This window comes from Otolemur garnettii, unplaced genomic scaffold, assembly GCF_000181295.1.
Source record: "Otolemur garnettii isolate 467f Iridium unplaced genomic scaffold, OtoGar3 scaffold00080, whole genome shotgun sequence".
In the NCBI taxonomy this organism is placed as follows: Eukaryota; Metazoa; Chordata; class Mammalia; order Primates; family Galagidae; genus Otolemur; species Otolemur garnettii.
The window spans coordinates 3,318,502-3,324,335 of record NW_003852475.1 but is presented as its reverse complement, the minus strand read 5'-3'; positions in this window follow the sequence as shown (position 1 = coordinate 3,324,335).

The window sequence follows — 5,834 nt, the reverse complement described above, 5'->3', positions numbered from 1 at the left end:
TGTGGCTCAGGTGGCTAAGGCGCCAACCACATACACCTAAGGTGGCGGGTTCGAATCCAGCCTGGGCCCGCCAAACAACAATGATGGCTGCAACCAAAAAATAGCCAGGGGTGTTGTGGCGGGCGCCTGTGGTCCCAGCTACTTGGGAGGCGGAGGCAGGAGACTCGCTTGAGCCCAGGAGTTGGAGGTTGCTGTGAGCTGTGAGGCCACAGCACTCTACCCAGGGTAACCGCTTGAGGCTCTGTCTCAAAAATAAAAAAAAGAAAAGAAAAGAAACTGAAGCCTCCACAGAGAATCCTCCACCCCTCTTAGAGACGGCCCCTCACCATGTGAGTGAGTGGTGTGTCCCCGTAGCACAAGGTTTCCCACAGGGATGGAAGCAGCGCATCATTTGGTGCTTGTCTCTGTTCTGAAGCAGCAGCATTTTCATGCTCAATCCAGTGAGGACCCTGCTGCTCCTGATAAGAACAGTGTTGGCAGCAGTTCCAGCTTCATTTTACAACCCTGAGAAGTTCTGCCTATTTGTGGGCATTCCTGCTGCGAACATCCATGTGGTAGAATGCCAGCTGCTTCAAGGAAGTTGTTTAAAATAGAGCTGATTGCGCAAGACAAAGAGGACTTCACATTGTTTAGGTTTTAATTTTGTAAAGCTAACTAGCACAAGATGGTGAACCCCAGGAAATGCAGATTGAAATCATAATCTGCATTTTTTGACCAACAAATTGATGAAACATTTATCTTTGTCAATACCAAGAAGGTAGCAAGGATATGGTCAAAGGAACTCTTACCCAGAACTAGTGGGAGGGTAAACCAGTTCAGCCACTTTGGAAAACAACTGGACATTATCTGATCCTGTAGAGCTGAAGGGGCAGACACCTCACTAGAGCAACTGCTGTGTGAATAGGGTGTCAACCCCAACTGTTCGCAGTGTGAATAGACTGTTCAATCCATACATACTGGACTGTATGACTAATCCAATTTATCCATTCTTCTGTTACAGAAGAAAAATTGAATTTTTCCCATTTTTGTTGTATGACTAAATTGGATTGGTCATACAATAAAATACTATCCAGCTGTGGAAATTACTGAAGTTAGATTATGTGCATCAATGTGGGTAATGTCATAGAAAGTACGATACAGACAAGTCAGGAAGAGTACATGCTCTGTGATTTCATTTATATGAAGGTTAAAAACATGGAAAATGGGATAGTGTGTTAAGAATACACACGTTGCTCAGCACGCGTAACACAGCGGTTACAGCACCAGCCACATAAACTGAGGGTGGCAGGTTCAAACCCAGCCCCAGGCCAGCTAATCCACAATGACAACTATAACCAAAAAAATAGCCAGGTGTTGTGGTGGGCACCTGTACTCCCAGCTACTTGGGAGACTGAGGCAAGAGAATTGATTAAACCCAAGAGTTTGCAGTTGCTGTGAGCTGTGATGCTACGGCACTCTACCGAGGGCAACATAGTGAGACTCAGTCTAAAAAAACAAACAAAAAGAAGAATACACTCCTATGTGGCAAAATTATATAAAAGGATGCAAGATGCTGTTTAACTCAGAGGGCAGTTATATGCTCTGCACTAGAAGAAGGAGCACGTGGTCAAGGAGGGAACACAGCTTCTTTAAAGCTATGTCCTAAAGCTAACCTTTAAGTCACAGTGATCATTAGCACTCACATACCTTCCAGCCCACATACATTTTGAAATCTGCACTATTTCATAGTAGACACAGTATCTAGCTTAGCTAAAAGAAATTTTACTAACTATGCTTTTCTATCAACTCATCCACATATTCCATTAATTAGTCATAGTGCAGGTTTGATGGATTGAAGAGTGATGTGAATAAAACCTGGTCCCTGCCTGAGTGCATTTAGAGACCTTGGCCATCTGTGACACAATGTATCCTGACAACCACAGTGGCCTCCGTGGTGCAGGCAGGAAGTAATTCGTTAGGTTAACTAGCACAAAGGCTCTGCAGTAGGTAAGTGTAGTAGGGGGTGGCTCACAGTGGGGGTGTCTGAAGAACGGTCCTGACCAATTGGTAAATTGGATGATTAGTTGGAAATGGCAAGATTTCAAAAACATGCTTCATCCATTGTGTTATAGTACTGAAATCAACCCTGAATCTTAGGAGTTCTACGGCCAAAAAAAAAAAGCATTATATACTCGTTTTGCCACTGAAAGAATGGAGACATTTTCCTGCTTACTCTGTTCAGAAATACTGATGGCATGAAAATGTCCAAGAGAGCACCCTGGATTTATGCTTCACTTTGTTCTCCCCACGTGTCCTGGTGTTTAAGGGGCTGAGCAGGCTCACCCTTGGGAACTGCAGGTCTCCCTGGATGCGCTGCCTTCCAGCCTGCTGGGTGCTTCACTTTGCAGCCAACCACATTATTTTGTAGGTAACCTTTTCATTCTGCATCCAACCCCACTTCCTTCAGCCGTGGGTCAGGCAGGCCCTTGCACCTGACAGATAATGTCTTTATAGATCTGTCACTGGCAAGCTTAGAAGCACCTGGGTCTTTGAAAGGAAGCTAATCAGAATAGCTGAGGAACAAAACACTAATTCCAGTTCTCAGCAAATACAATTTATAAATTCCTACTGAGGCGTCTGCTCAGTGCCTACTAAGTGGCCAAATGAACTGTCACAGTTAATCGACATGATCCTGCCCTCACTATTTTTATAGTTATTTTCATTAGAAAGGAACCTATTGTTTCTAGTAAACCTGAGATGGATGGTGAACGTTAAGCCTAACAACTTAGGATGTTTTCTCAAAGATTCTTCCAGTTATTCCTCTGAAAAATGAGGGAGCACTTTATTCCTAACTTCCTCTCTTCCCATGACAAGGCACAGAATTTTAAGCGCAGATATAAATATCTTTCAGCTGATTAAATGGTGTCCTGCCAAAAGAAGATTTGTTGTAAGTGTAATTTCTTGGATGATCTTCTGAAGGAAAATGGTCTTTCTTTATAGGCTTCCATAGAAACCCAAAAGCATTTAACATTCTTTTAGAGAAAAGTAACAAAAGAATTATCTTCCTGCTGAAAACCAGAAACTGAGATCCAGAGAATCCCAGGCTGCTCCCATCCCTGTGGCTGGGCCAGCTGATAGCTGAAAGCTGGTTAGAATTTGGCATTTTCTCAGCGGCATGTGTGTCTGGCCCACGCACAGTGAATCATCGTGGTCCAGTGCAACCTTCAGAATCAAATCCTGCAAAGGAAGGTAACTATTCCCACCCTTTCTCCAAATCAGTGCATGTCCTGAAAGTTTAATTTTGAGATAATTTGAACAGGCTAATCCTTATTCTTTACTCAGCACAGTCCCGCCTGGCAGGAGCTGGGAGCCAAGGTGGAGAAGGCTCTGATGGTCAGGAGGACACAGGGCTATAGCTCTTTTGCTCTTATGGGTGCCCAGTTTCTCATCCTGATGGTGAACCCAGGCCTGTGTCCATGGAACTTAGACACTATTCTCTTATTGTCAAATGGGAGCCTTCTGTGGAAGAATGTCTGGCTAGAGTTTCCCTGAAAATCCTGCTGGTTTCACAGACACTGAAATCAGCTGACAGCCCAGATGGCAGGATCCTGACCAACCTCCAGAGGTTGAAAAAGGTTGCTGGGAAGGTATTCACTGGCAGGCTCATTAACTCCTCAGGCTGGTCAGCACTGATCCTTGCTTAAATACTATCCCCTGGATGTTGTCTCTGAAGGATGGATATATTCCAGAAAGGAGTCCAACCCGTCTTTAGCTCCAAAAGACTTCTAGCTCTTTTCATTCTCTTGCTGTTGTAACCTACTTAACCTGTGCACAATCCAGTGGTCCATGTGAGAAACAGGTAATGAACACTATTATTTTTTTCAGTCCTTATCTACTCAGAGACAGTAGCATCCATGTACCTGCATAGCAGCAGCCCCAGGTAATCCCCTCCCAAGGGCCACACCTCCAGCCTGCCCCTAACCCCCCTCCACCCACGTAGTCATCATAAAACCCCAGGTTTCTGTTAGGAATTGCATTAGGGTACACAATACCAGCTGCCAGTCAGGAAAAAACTTCTCAATAAAAGTTTCTCTCCCTCTAGTGAGAAGCTCCATCTTCTACCTATGCCATCTGGGGCAGGGAGAGGGGGAGAGGGATGGGGGAGTCCTGGGTCCCCGACCACCTGGTCCCTTTCACTCACAGTCCATTGGCCTACAGCCCCGGTTGCCAGAGGGAATTTAGTTTCTGTGAACTCAAACTCTCCACCACAGATAGGGAATATTCTGCAAAGTTTTCTGTCTAAATTCAGTACCACTAATTGCAGAGAAAAGGGAACAATTTATTCCCAGAAGTCTGAGGGACTAGCCCAACAGGGGCCTAACCAGTGCACTCAAGTGTTAAACAGTTCAGGTGGACTTGATACTTTGTTTCTTGTTACATCCATATTTCAGCATGAAAGTCTTTTATCACAACACCAATCCATTGGCTCCAGGAAAGATTGGGGTACAATGGCATCCACTGTAGCACATCAGTGACTGTGCAAGGCCCAGCATGCATCGGGTTCCATCTTCATGCTCTTTTTCTTCTCTGTGTGGAGTCCTGATGTTTTGAGAACCCAAACTCAAGCAAGTACATGGTTACAAATAACAAGTTTTCTCTCTGCTTAAAAATCTAATCCAAAATAATTACTGAGAGAATCTCTGGATTTGTTAAATAGATGGCAGTATTACATTTTCAGGGTCCTTCCAAAGACATTCCTATGAGTGGGTCTGAAAACTGAGAGGTTAAATCTTGGTCATGTGGCTGAATGACCTACAGACCATTTGTCATTAGTTTAGGGAAATGTTTGTTAAAAGAATTTTTCGATACAAATAGATGACTTTGCTAAATATTCATGCAATTAAACTAAGAGTCTTTAAAATAGTACCATTCCTAGCCACAAACATCTTTTCTTTCTTTTTGGATGGGGGTGGGCGGTGTGGACAGAGTCTCACTTTGTTGCCCAGCCGTGGCATCATAGCTCACAGCAACCTCAAATTCTTGGGCTCAAGAGATCCTCTTGCCTCACTCAGCCTCCCAAATAGCTGGGACTACAGGCCCCTTCCACAACATCCACCTGTTTTGTTTTGTTTTTTTAGAGACAGGGTCTGGCTCTTGCCAGGCTGGTCTCGAACTCCTGAGCTCAAGCAATCCACCTGCCTCAGCCTCCCAGAGTGCTAGGATTACAGGCGCGAGCCACTTCACCCAGCCCAGGTTTTGACCTTTAGATAAATGAAATGATACCGCATATGTGTCTCTGTGGCAAGCTTCTTCTACTCAATTTTGTATGTGTCTAATACTCCTCTATGCTGGTAAGTGTAAACGTGATTATTTTCACTGTTCTGTGGATATACTACAATAGAAGTATCTTTCCCACTGTCAAAGAACACTAGCGTTTCCATCATGTGGATTTTATAAAGTGCTGCTGTGAATGTTCCTGTTCATATCTCCTGGTGCCCACATGTAGTTCTCAAACTTGAGTATCCATCAGAATGGCTGGGAGGGCTTGCTAAAGTACAGAGTGTTGGGCCCCAGCCCAGAGTTTCTGGCTCAGTAGGTCTGGGTGGCTGGGGCACTTGCAAGTCTAACATGTCCCCAGGTGAAAGTGATGCTACTGGCCACACTTTGAGAACCACCGCCCTGAAGTCCATACCAGGAACAGAGTTACAGTGTTGTAGAGTATGTACTTATTCAAGTATTAGGTAATGCAAAATTATTTTGCAAAGTTATACCAATTTGCAGTCTTGCCAACAATGGATAAGAGTTCCTGGTGCTCGAAATCCTTGTTAACACTTGAATATTGTCTAACTTTAAAA